The sequence below is a fragment of the Cygnus olor genome, chromosome 3 (assembly GCF_009769625.2).
Source record: "Cygnus olor isolate bCygOlo1 chromosome 3, bCygOlo1.pri.v2, whole genome shotgun sequence".
NCBI lineage: Eukaryota > Metazoa > Chordata > Aves > Anseriformes > Anatidae > Cygnus > Cygnus olor.
In genome coordinates, this window is record NC_049171.1 from 64,050,579 (window position 1) to 64,064,180 (window position 13,602).

Consider the following 13,602-nt stretch of genomic DNA (forward strand, 5'->3'; position numbering starts at 1 on the left):
CTAGCACATTTCCGTTTCCATGGTATCCACAGAAATATACTTTCTGGAGGAAAAGAGTTCCTACGAGAAGCTATATATTATGGCACTGTCACCACTTGGCACAGGCAAACCCACCATGTTGCATGAAGGGGAGAAGGCAATGTTACCTCACAGCACCCTCCTGGCTGTGTACTACCTCGTGGTTCAAAAAGGGGGGGAAAAACTCTGAGAAACTTCAAGAAAGATGTAGGAACAAAAAAAAAAAAGAAACAACAAAATGAAATTATGGTCCTGGGGTGACCAACTGGGGACAGGTGTTGTCCTCAGTTCCACCAGTGCCGGTGTAAATAGGAGCTAAAAATTACACATAGGGCACAAACAAACATGACAATGTGAAATGCTATAAAGTTTTAATTGCTGCTTACGTGGTTAAGCCATTCATAACTCTCTGTTCATGAATCTTTAGCGATGTGGTCATTCCATCCTTGGGATCATAAAAATTTACTGCATGTCTTCACGTGTTCTCCCTATATAGTTCCATTTTGTTTCACTGGCAAAATGCAGCCAGCTGGAGTTACAGCTCTGATTAACTGAATGCTCAAGATGCAGAATGCAGTCTCCAGAATACATCACATTTGCAGCAATATTCTGACTGTAAAAAAGGCTTGACTTTTTAATCTGTTCCAGAGATGCAGATAAATGTAATGTGTCAGAAATAGGGACCACCTACACATCAGATCACACTTACAAGGATAATGTATGCAGGCATATAAAATTGCCAAGGAACACAAAGCCACCCAGAAAGGGGTACTTCCCCAGGCTACCGACTGGTTTATTCCACATTTCACAGACTTTATAAGGCAGCCTGGTGACATTTGGTTTCAGCAGAGCCACCTGAAGGGATGAAAATGCACTGTTCTTGGATGGTCAGCACCAGGGACATTATGATTTTCAAATATCTTGCCAAAAGACAAAGCCAGGAGCAAACGGCATTGCAAATCAGAACGTACTTACTTCAAAATCATAAACAAAACTGATGAATGTTAGCTTCCCATTATAGACACTGAAACAGCTCCATTAATTGCCAGTTATTAAGATTGCCAAAACATTTTTAGAGAGAGGGAACTGAAACATTTTTCTGATGTTTCTAAAAAGGAGAAAAGGGGGGGGAAAAGGAAGGAAGAAACACAGTTCTGTGACTCAGAGCTGCAACTGAGATAAAAATCTAAATGTTGGCACAAGTGGGATCACTGAAGCCCAAGGCAAAACTCTACATCTTGGAAATCTGCAGAGGATCTTGGAAGAATTCAGTGCTTTTAGATGAAGAACACCAAAATAAAAAGAATGTCAAAAAGAGAAGTTGAGGATGAAACAAGATGGTTTATTCAGTGCTAAACCTTTACTATTTCTCTAGTCCAGAGAGCAGTAAATATTGGTGAATATTGGTTGGTATAGGAAACTTGTATTTCATGCTTATTGCTCTTGTTCCACATAAGAAGGAGGTGAAGAAAAGAAAAGTATGGGGCTTCCCATCATCAACATGCTGATATCAGACAATTTTTCATCTTTCTCAATAACCTCAAACACTGTTCTTGCCTGGTTTCCCAGAGTTTATCTGAAGAGTCCTCAAACAAAACTAGCCAGCTTTGCTTAACCCAAATACTATCCTGTAGTAAGAAAGCAGGAATTAGAAAGATAGAGTAGCACCCCAGCTGCCACCTCAGCCACATATGTCCACCACCATGGACAGTGTTGTCCAGGTGATCCATGACAAATTCATACCCCACAGTTACTCTGGTGACTGAAAGCTTGGAGAGTACGACTGTGTTATGCTTAAGCCCTTCACACAGAATTGTGCCCCTGCACTTCTCAGGTGAGTGTTCCCATCCCCTGGGAATTGTTCACAGTCTTGCTCTCTGCACCGACAAGGAGCAGATGCAAGAGGAGGGCTTGAAAGGAGCCACCTAAGATGCATAGGTGCCTAGAGGCTCAGATACTGCTGGGGAGCACTGCGGGCCCATTCAAAGCTCTGATGCTTCTTTTAGGGGAAGATCTGAGCCTAGTTCTTCCATCTTAGAGATGAATGTCCTACAAAGCACTGTCAGGTCACTCTGAAGTCAGGTGAGTCACCTTAGATACTCCAACTGAAGCCAGTCTACTTGGAATAAAATGCTTCTACCATTTGCTGAAGCAGAAGACAAGTGTGAAAATGACTCGTGGCTGGGAAGTGGAAGTTTGGTTTCTAGATTGTGTTGCAGTGAATGCAAAATGCTGCACACAAAGTGGTTGTCTCATCAGAAGAGATCAAGGAGCAATGCTCCAAACCTTGCATAAACACAACCAGCTTGCAAGGGACTAGTGAGAACATTGTCCTGTGTGGCACATACACTCAGATTTCTTCAGAGATGGAAGCTTAACTAGCTTTCCTGTCCCTATGCATGCTCCAGGATACTTGGTAATATATCCTCCCACAGCAGCTTTTGTGACTATAGCCTTTATTTCATCTACAAGTACCCAAATGAAAATCTTTTGAACACATTAAAAGTTCTGAGATTTTGCTTCACCAAGAAACACTTTTAAAAATTATTTTATTTTATGGTGGTTTTTTTGTGTGTGTGTCTTAGAATGAGGGCATGAGTTGGCAACAGAGCCAAAAAAAGTCCCTTAAATGCACAGCTCTTCTGGTGGCAGATTGTTCCCTGTAGGAGGTCACTGGTTGTTCTTCACATCTCATGGGTGTTGCAGAAGTAGTTGTCAGGGAGCTATAAAAAAAACAGAAAGGAAGGTTGTTTGGCGTATTCAGAATAGAGTGTTCATGTAATCAGAAGAAAATATTGCGTTGAGTTCTGTGAATGGTACACAGATACTATGGGCAATTGGAGCCTTATACATTTATATAACGCATAATTACTTAATTCAATTATTCAAAGAAAATTACTTCACACCCCCACAAAATACCCTGTATCTTGCTAAGGAGACAGATATGCCTGGTTTTACACTCAAGTAATGTCACCTCCAGTAGAAGCTCATTTATTAAAATACCAGAATACTGCTGTATGATGCCTAGCGTAACACCCACCTCCCACACACACAGGGCAGTGTGCATCTTACAACAAAGGAGGCATTCATAGCTATTATCTTGAAAGGTAGTATGGGCAATAAATGCATTAAAGGGACCAGAGAAATGTTCATTTCACCAAGAAAAAACTAACATAGCTTAGCGGTGTTTTTACAGGAAGCTGAGGTTCATCCATACTTGGTACCCCAGGACCAACTTCCCCGCACGCTGTCAAAAATTTTATTATAACCTTGAACTTCATCTGTGTCTTACATCTACCAAGAACCCCAAATCCAGACACTTTACCCTTTGTTCCCAAAAGATCCAAAACTAAATTTGGGTCTCAGCTCTTTAGCTAAGGCCCTTGGCAGCTTCACCTAGGCCTGTTACCACCAAGACATCACTGCCAGCTCAAGCTCTCTTGCAGGCAGGAGCAGGAGCAGAAGCAGGAGCAGGAGCAGGAGCAGGAGCAGGAGCAGGAGCAGGAGCAGGGCTCCTGAGAGCCCCTTGGTTTGGGTTAGACAGACACTGGTGACTGGATTCACTGTTTCCCTGCAGAAGGGTGCTGGCTGCAGCTTTTGCTGCTGTTATTTATAGCTACTACAGCTCTCCGTCCATTAATATGCCTTTTGTGCAAAATCCAGTCTGGCACTTTCAAGAAAGAAAAGGTGGTAATGAAGGGAATCTCAAGTTCCTAAACTTACTCCAAACTATTAGAAAAAAATTATTGAGACTGAGCTATGATTCTTAGAGAAGAACGAAAGAAATAAATGGAAAAACAAACAAACAAAAAACAGCTTCAGTACTACCAGGTCACTCTATGCAAAGTGAGTTCTCTGATCTTTCCCTGCTCCACAGCTTTTACTGAGCATTTAAGAAATGGTAACAGATTTCCAGAGCAGCAGACTGACAGGCGGCATTTCAGTGAGAGGTCAGCCCTCCGCATGGGCCACGTGAAGTGTGTGACAAGCTGCTTGCCCAGTTGGTAGCTGAAGGTGCTCAGCAGGTCTAACTGCAACGGCGACAGCTTTGCTTTCTGAGCTCAGATTGTGTTATTCAGAGCAAACCGCAACCTCTTGTGTGTTGAAACTTGCAAAGCCCAGTGGGACCGAAGCAGGGCACCAGCTGCTTCCAAACAGGAACGGGCAGATTTGGGGGGGTTCACGCTAGCCACAGGACAGAGATTAGCAGTCATGAGGTTCATGCAGGTCAGACCTTCCCTTTCCCTTCAGCAAGTTTAACTCCTCAAGCGCAGCAGACTCACACTTTGTCTTCATGCCATGTCCTGACAGTGCACGCAGGAAGCAGGAAAACCTAACGCGTGCTATATAAAGCAGCACAAATATGCACATTGTGTAACAAAGGTCTGTTGAAAGGAGATAAAGAGACAGCCCAATTTCTTTCCCTTTTTCGCCCATGCCCTCATTCCCCTCCGCCCTCCCGCCTGGCTGTCTGGGGGAGGTTTCACATTGCATTAGCGTTACCGCCCGTGCGTTGGCCTTTGCTGTGCCACCGCCGCCGGCTGCCTGGCAGCTGGGGCAGGGACAGCCTCCAACGGGCAGGATGGGGACCCCTCTGTGGTGACAGACCCTCAGCCCGAGGCAGATCTTTGGGGCATGGAGCAGCCACGTGGCATCACCGCTCCATCCATCACTTCCAGCTGCCTTCAGTTGGGTATCTAGGGCAGCTTTGGCAGCTCACAAAGCCTATTGTTTTGATGCTGATGACGCCCAGTTAGACCTTGACCCTCGGCATTAAAAAGAAGACATCTTTATTTCTTTTTTTTTTTTTTTTTTTTTCCCAGGGAAATCCATCATACTGCGCAATGCCTCTTGTATCTAACCTCATTAAAGGAACTCGTCTAACTCAGCTGTACTGAGGAAACTCTCACCTCCCCCAAAGGCAATGACTCAAGATACTAATCAGTACAATGAGGATGTCTGAGGGTTTTTCCATCCACTACTTCAGTCTGGGCTATACTTTTCCTTCCTCCACTACTGCAGCCACAAAGGCTGTGCTCACTTCGTAAAGGAAGGCATCCAGCCACTTCTTGTGCTGACTGCCTGGGGAATATGTAAGTTTAAGCCAAGTGCCAAACAATTAAAAGTGGCCCAGAGCACACCCAGAAGAGGCTATATGCTGCTTTACCCTACCCTTCCCTCTTCACTGCTCTTTGCTTCTGCTTTCTTTGCTTTCCGTCATAATTTTGCCCTTGCAGCCCTTTGGGGTTTGAGCAGAAGTAAGTGCCATTTTTGAAGAAGACTCTTAGAGAAAATATGGCTGCTGCATTTGGCCCAGAAACATCTTCACAGCTGCTGACCATCACAGTTTCATCCCTGGTTGTTGAAGAGATGAGATAGGAACACCCTCAGGATTCAGAAATATGTCTTACTAAGGCCTGACCTAACAATGTAACACCACCTGAAGTTGCTCTGCTCACATCTCTGGAAATAAAATTGATGGGTTCTGACCTTTTGGTGTTATAAGCAATGAAGGAACTGACAGGAGCCACACACAGGACATGGGGATTTTCTAGAAAACCAAGGGCACCCCCACTGCCATTTACTTTCCCTGATGGTGCATGCCCCAGTCCCTCAGGCCCACACAGCAAATCCAGTCAGAACTTACTGCTAACAACACCGAGCCACCTCTGAAAGGGTATTATTAAAAGTCATTCATTGCATTAATTCACAACCCTAATTTAACGTCAGCAGACCTTTATCTTTTAGCCTGGGGGGGTTATGCTAGCTCCTGCAAGCCAAAACCCAATCATAACAAGTGTCTTGGATTGTAATTACAGGGTGATTTCCAGTGATACCAACTGCCTATTTTGCCTCTCTGTGTTTTCAAGGCCAAAGGTTGCCTCCCTATTACAATGCCTTTGTTGTCTGTACTGAAAAAATAAATAAATCAATAAACGGTTGAATTACTGGAAAGAAAATATGTAATGAATAAATGAAGTGGAGCACCTATAGTTGTGGTTGATGCAGGAGAAGGGGAGCAAGGCCTTGCTGGGGCTGGAGCAGAGCTGTTGGCTGGCCAGTGAGGCGAGCACATGAGCAACCGGCTGCTCTCCCTTTCCTTAGGAGGGGAAAGGAGCAGCGCAACTTCAGATCACATTCCTCATTATTTTCAGGCTGGGAGGTTGAAATCAGTTCAGATTCCTCCCACAGCTCTCCTCCACCACCACCGTGCACGAAACCTTCACTCAGAAATAATGCCAGATAGTCCCGCAGCTCCTTCCTGCACCCTTCAGCTGACAAAGGAGCTGGCTCGGTGAGGCACTTGGGCAGGTGCTTAAAGTTAAATGCGCAGTTAAGTGCTTGGCTGTATCAGGGCAGTCCTACTTTGGAAAAACATGCTTTTCAAAGTGGTGTTTCAGAGATTTAGGATGCTGTTCTGACCGAGTTCCTTCACAATTCCCTAGCACAGAGCTAGAATCTCCAGACCCTTCAAAATATTGTTATTAGGTTCTTTTTTTTTTCCTTTTTCCAAAAATAAATCAAGGTGAAGTTACATTTCAAGAAGCAAGCAAAGGAACTGAAGCATATTTAAATTCTGAATTTGCACATCAATTAATGATAAATAATATAATAAAATCAAGACAGCAATCCTAAATTAATTCCGGGGGGATTTGGAGGGGTGGGGGGAGATATGAATTTAATCACTGCTGAAACAATTTTGATATATGTTTTCTGGTCAGGAAGAACATCTATGTTTAACCTGGGACAAATTTCAGGAATGCAATCATTTCCATTGAAAATAACGTTGTGCTCCACATTAATTTTTTATGTTTATGCAAGTATTTGATGAATACACCACCAATGGATTACAAGAAGGGCAATATTTTACCTGAAGAAGATGTGCTGAGTCTAAAACAAAATTAGTGATAATGAATGATTAAGTTAGAGAGTAGTTTATCTTAGAGGTTGTATTCTAAAAATTATTATTTTTTCAACATATAGTCTTGTATTTATAGTTTACAAATGTCTTTTTTTTTTAATCCAAGCTGTAAGAGAAAATAAAAAAAATAATAAGAGTAGAGTCTAGAAAGTGGAAATAATTGCAAGAAAATGTTGTTAAGTTAACTATAAGCATAAGGAATTTGGTCAGATGTTAGAAACACATCTGACAAGACGCTCTCAGACTATTTAAAGGTTGTGGAATGCATCTTTTCCTTCAAAAACACAACTGTTGACAAGCTGCCAAAACTCTGAATTGTAAATCCTCCAACCATGAATAAATCAAAGGAAATTCCAAGATATAACTAAGGCAGCTTAAATGACTTATTTTGCTATAGTAACTGCAAATTCTCCATGAAGATATATTGGATCTGCCACAACAAGTCAAACATATTTAAGCCACCCTCAGCGGGTATTATGACTCTGCTGGTAAAGACACGTTGTTTATAATCCAAGCATGTCTGCGAGGACCTGATCCGGTTCCTGCTGAAGACAGTGAATTTTGCTTCAGATTCAATGAGTTTATTAGAGGGAAATGGCCAGTAGGCTGCAGTGTTGATCAGGGAACACCACGTACTTTTATTTCAGGGGGTATTTATTTGGCTGGGGAAAATCTTTTCCATCTAGGGGAAGGGACCTTGGGGAGTACACTCAAGGAAGGGCGTTATTTCTTATTTATCAGGATCTAGCAAGTCAACCTGCCTGCCACCATCCCAGGCTCTATTTTGGCCTGAGCTGTTAGAGTTTGGGCCTTGCAGATTGCTTCCATGGGGACAGCAGGCTGGCACAAGTTGTGCTTCTTGGGCGTTGACTGATTTATTTACAAAGAGGGCGCAAAGCCCTGCTTCACTTACAAGGAAAGAAGAAATTATCAGGAGAGCCACGTAACCCATGAGAAGAAACGCATATGCCCAGTCCCAGAGGTGCAGTACTTGACCCTTATCTTGTGGAATGCCAGGGTGACTGGATTCGGCTGATCCCTCGGTTCTCATAAACTCACTGAAGAATTTAAGGTTCAAAACCATCTCTTTACGTGATTTTACCAGAAGTGGTCAAGAATTTTATTACTGTCATAGCTTCTTGTCTCCTTCCTGGACAAACTTCCAACCATTTTGTAAAGTAGTTGGCTGCTGACAGCAAATATTGATTGCATGCCTTTGCCTCAAGCAAAGGCTTACACACATCAAAACACAACAAAACAGAACAAAACCATGATCCATTGATGATCCCATGAGATACGGCTGCACATGGGCTTCTCTTGTCTTACACAGATCCTTTCATGCAGCAAATATCACCTCTCCTTTGTCAATGATCTTTACCCTGCCTGCATCTTAGGCAGTCATTCATGTGAAGGGAAATAACTAAGTAACCGCATCAAATTTGCTGTCACTGAGGTTTTTTAAATCAGGATGATGAGGGAGGCTGAAGGACAAGGCCACTTCCTACTTTCAAGGGAGACATTTTCATCTGTTTGAACTTTGCAGTTTCCTTGTAGATGATCAGTTACAAAATCTTCTGGCTCACTTTTTCTTTTTGGGAGTGTCATAGTTCTCTTTTTCAACAGAAGTAAAATGTTGGTATGGATCAAAATTATTGCACAAACAAGTAAGAATCCATAATTTGTGAGAGCTTTGGTAGCTGAAATCTAAAATTCATCTCTAAACCTGGACTTTAAAACCAGACTCAGCTGGTGGCTGCTTTTTCTTTTTTCCACCCTTTGCTAGAACACTATTGCAATATACAATTTATTATGTGCTCTGCTTCCAGTTCTGCAGGGCCACTTTACCACAGCAAACTATTTGCCTACAAACTATTTGCTCAATCTGTTCACATAAAAGTCTTCTTTCCTGACATTTATGACACAACAGCAAAGAAATCCAGACAGCTCCTAGATCATCCACTGCCCTAGCTATCCAGAGATTATTGCTCAAACTTCAGCAGTCCATTTTCCAAATTTCCATAATTTCCCCAGATTTGAACAGTTGCACAACTCCACATCATATTCTGCACCTGAGACTAATTGGAGGCTTCTTTTGGTTCCTGTATTCTGTAGCACAGCTCTGCATGACCCATCTCACTGCAGTCATGTCACATTTGAGCCAGCACCCTCATTCCTGTACAATTCCCAGGTGTTACTGTATCTCAATTCTCAAATTCTCATTCTCGTTTTAGTATACCTCATGTGTCCCATGTTTGCCCATTGTACTGGGGTACGGTTCCCTAAAGTGGCTGAGTGCCCCCCCCATTAAGCTCTTGGGTGTTCAAACAGCCTCAGCCCCACAAAAGTCCTATTATGTCCTTTTTGTTTTTACTACACCTAATTGAACCATTTGCCTTGAGTTTCTGTATAATTACCAATTTCCATGAGTTTACCAAGCAAATATAGTGCTTTCTGAAAGTCTTTAAAAATATCACAGTCCAGTTTTACATCCTCCTTTCCCTCATGTTTATTCAACAGAAAGTTGCACTTGTCAAGCTTGTGACGACGGGCTGCTGTCTGAGCAGGGGCTCCTTTCACTTCCACTGAGAGACTACAGGGATTCATCAATGCATTGCCTACACTACTGAGCCTCTCTCACCTTCTTCTCACACTCTCTGCTCTGAAAGGCAAAATCTAGCTCAATACTTACTAGCTATCCAGAGGCTATTTATCCTGGAAACCCTTGCTAAAACAAGCATGATCTCTTTCTTGTGCACATGCATGCACTCCCTCATTCTCTCCAAAGGCTGCAAGCATTAGCGGAGACCTAGCCCCTTGGGAGAGGTTTTCCTGTGATGACAAGTATCTCACTCCCCGGAGGAGATCAGCAGCTACATATAATTGTTTTAAGTCGAGTGTATCTAGTGTGCACATCGGTCTCATCATGTCTGGAGCTGCTGTTGCAACATCTGGCACAGTGCACCTTGTCAGCCACATGAGAGATCAAGTAAGCTGCAGTACAGAACCCTTGCATGTCTTCAGCCTTTGGGGGGTAAGCAAGAGTCCAGACACTTTACCTGTCTCAGGGGTTAGCAAAGAATTAGATCCTCCCCCTAGCACTGTTTCCTCAAGGGTAAGACCCACAGAAAAAAAACCTACCTATTCCTGGGGTTCAAACAGAGTTCCTAGCGTTTCACTTTTTCCAGAGTTTTAGGAGAGAAGCAAACCTAGTGGTTTATGTATTAAGTCACCAAGAACACAGATAATACATGTTACCCCATGTGTGCAAAAAAATGAGGAGATGCATGAACATATTTTTTCTTATTTGTTGGTGGTTTTGTGGTTTTTGTTGTTGTTGTTTTGTTTTGTTTTTTTTGTTTTGGTGGTGGTGGTGGTGGTGGTGGGTTTTGTTGTTGTTGTTTTTTCTCCCAAATTTATTTGAATTCCAAAGACAAACATCTTCATGGATCGGCTTTTGTCCTTTGCCCCTTGGTTCATCCACCCTCTTGGACATCCTTGGTAATTCATGCGCATTCAACAGTGCTGGGAGTTTCCTGTCTGAAGGATTTCCTCCTGCAGGCTGTTCCTCAGCAGTATAAACTGACTGAGGTTTAAAATTATTCAAGAGGGTACATTCTCTGTCCTCTGTCAGATCAGATCTGATTCACCCTATCTGATGACGACAGTACACTTGCCTGGTGACAGCATTGCCAAACTAAGTTATGCACTGATGAACCAGTTTGACTTGATGGGATTGCAATAGTATCACTAATTATTGTTGCAAGCTCTGTGCCAGGTCCTCCTAGGAACGTTAGTCCAAGCCAGAGGGAGAACACAAAGATCAGCCTTCTGATAAAATGGAGTTTTCTATATCATACAAGTGTACTGGATCTATAGCCCATTAACTGTTCTTAGACAGTTTCCCCAAATCACCATGTCTACCATGGACACCATCTCCCTCCAGCATAAAAAATATTACAGTATATATTATCTTGTATGTCCTGACTAATTTATCTCACTTGTCTCACTATAGTGCAGCAGATATGAATGTACCAGAAATCAAGTGAAATATTCTAAAGAAAGGCTTGGATGTTTACTTCCTTTTCAACTGTTAATTTCTCTATCAGGAACTCTGAATACACCTAAAGCTTCCAAAAAGCAACTCGCCCCAAATTAGAGGTTGGTTTCAAACCTTGTACCTGTACACATTCTCAGAAGCAGCCAGCCGTCTACATGCAGCTCTTTCCTAGAATTCCTCTTTGCAAGTTTGGGTGCTTAGGACCTGCTACAATTTCATTGTTTCTGAACGGGACTGATATCTGAACAGGGACATCATAAAAAACAATGTAATAGGAATATAACCTTGTATAAGAAGAGATCCTTCTAGCATTTCTAGTTTTTGTTATTGTTGTGTTTATTATCGTTCCCCCCTCTTGCAGTGATCAGCTTGCACTTTAAAAAGACCACTGTCCTGTCCCTGACATTTGAGAAACTGAGCTTTGCCCTTTGTTCCGATCCTTCCTCTGGCCTGGGTGTTTGTAGCCTGGAGCTGACCCCCTCCAGGCTTCCCTGAATGGCCTCCAGATTTGTATGCTGATGTAAACAAACACTCCAAAGCCTGCATTTTTTCCTGCACCTTATTGCCAGCTGCCAGCAAACCATCACTAAGCTTGAGCCAAAAGACAACCATGAAAAATTGCACCTGTGAAGCAACAGGAAAGTGCTTCATGATTTTCCCTCCATTGACTTTAACAAACCCAGCTTTCAGCTCAGCAGCCCAAGGTAACTGAGAGAAAATGTTTTTTTTCATTCAAACAATAAAATCCAATTTGCCCAGTCAGACTGCCAGAGCTCTATAAGCCTGTGCAATTGTATGCTCCCTCTCACCTGCGCCTGTCAGCAAGTAGCTTGCTTCTCAGTGTGGGTGCTGAATTTTTCTGTGTCTAGTCTGTGTAACATAGCGGATATTTTTGTGGGATTATTTTTGTATCATTTCTCATCCTAATGCTTCAGTCTGCTCTACAATCATTAGAAAATTTAAGCTTTCTGTGACACTGAGTTTGCAACACTGAGAGTTATGATAGCAGCCGTTATCACAATATTATATTTGGTGAGACGGAAACAAATAGATTTTAAGTGAATTTCTGACAAGGAAAGTCATGAGAATAAAACTGTATAGATTTAGCTGAAGCCATGTGTAGCATAAGGAGAGATATATTTGCTCCACAAAAGTACAGATCTGGTTTTGGTTGCCATTAATATGTTTTGTACACACCTGAGAACCTCAGAAAGTCAAAGCAAAACTCAGTTCAAGGAAGCTTTTTTCACCAGCTGCTCATCAAAATCATGCACAATTAGGAGCCAAATACTCTGAATTACAACAAGATAGTTCTGTTACAGGATTTCCACCAGCATATACGAGGCACTCTGGAGAGCTGCACAGGAGTTAAGTGCTCCCAAGCCCTCCACTGGCTCACGTCTCCTGTAGAGCCAGGAAGCATGCTGAGCGAGGAAGTTTGGCTTCCAGCATATGGCGGAGGGTTATCTAACCCCAGAGCATGGAAACAACCACCAGGTTTCCTGCGCTATAGAAATAGGGTTACCCGTTCCACTGCCACAAATGTTGTGCTTGGAAGGATGCACTGTCTGAAACAAAATCTTGGCCAAAGAGGCAGACAAAATCTTTGACTGAAAGAGCATACAAGTTAAGGCATAGACCATACAATGATTTTAAATAAGTTTAGTCGATGGGGCCTCTCTGGGTGTGTAAAGTTAAGCACATACCTCCAGCTTTGTAGGATCAACCCCCCTGAAATTTCTCTCTGTGGGAGTTTGGTACAAAGACACATTTTTTCCATCCTCTCAGCCTTTTCTTCTTATGGAGCACTCACACACAAAACCTCCCACAGCTCTTCCTGAGGTAGGAAGCCTTTGGAGGGCATGCTGCAGAGCTTGTTTTTTACTTCACAACGTTCAAAGCAAGTACAATTAATGCACAGAAAGTAAACCCTCTCCCCCAGGAGCTGGGAGCTCCTTTTCTGGCACTCCCAGCTCTTAGCAAGCTCCATGCATTAGTCACAAGCATGAACTCCCCAACCCCCAGCCCAACCGGGGTGCATTTAATGCTACATAGCACAGCCCTTATTCATGTTAATAAACACCCGCTCACTTAAGTAATCCCATTGATGTCATCAGCATGAGCAAGAATTGCAAAATCTAGCTGCCTTTAAGTAGCACTGTGTGCTATAGGGGAGAGCTTTTTTTTTTTTTTTTTTTTTTTTTTTTTTTTCCACAGGCATAAACGTTATCCATCAAGATGGCACAACCTGTCTAGTCACCCAACTGATCACTTGATTCCCCACCAAGGTGACAGATTCGGGTTCGCCCCAGAGGCCATACAGTCTCCTGAGCTTTCCTTCACCTTCCCAGAGGACTTCTGTGCATGCAAATCAACAGCCTTAGTAGCAACTCTCCCCTTATCCTCAGTCCCTGGTATCACCTTCAAAATTACTGACAGCCAAGTCTCCTCTATCAATAGAATCCCAGACATCAGCATAAACCAGGTGCAAAAGAAGGAAATAACATTCCAACTCAGATATGCAATCTGAATTCCTAAAATGCAAAGGGTTGCATGTATGGTGTAATGCAAGCCCTGGGAGGTAGTGTTTGCCTGTAGTTCGACT

General features: G+C 42.8%; 1 long non-coding RNA gene across 1 annotated transcript; it reads right to left on the minus strand.

The window, feature by feature from the left end:
• Positions 1-2,552: 2,552 nt before the first annotated feature.
• On the minus strand, positions 2,553-13,012 carry LOC121068470. Its single transcript, XR_005818902.1, has 2 exons — positions 12,704-13,012; positions 2,553-2,741 (listed from the first exon to the last, which is right to left on the minus strand). It is a non-coding gene; the product is annotated as an uncharacterized LOC121068470 (long non-coding RNA).
• Positions 13,013-13,602: the final 590 nt, after the last annotated feature.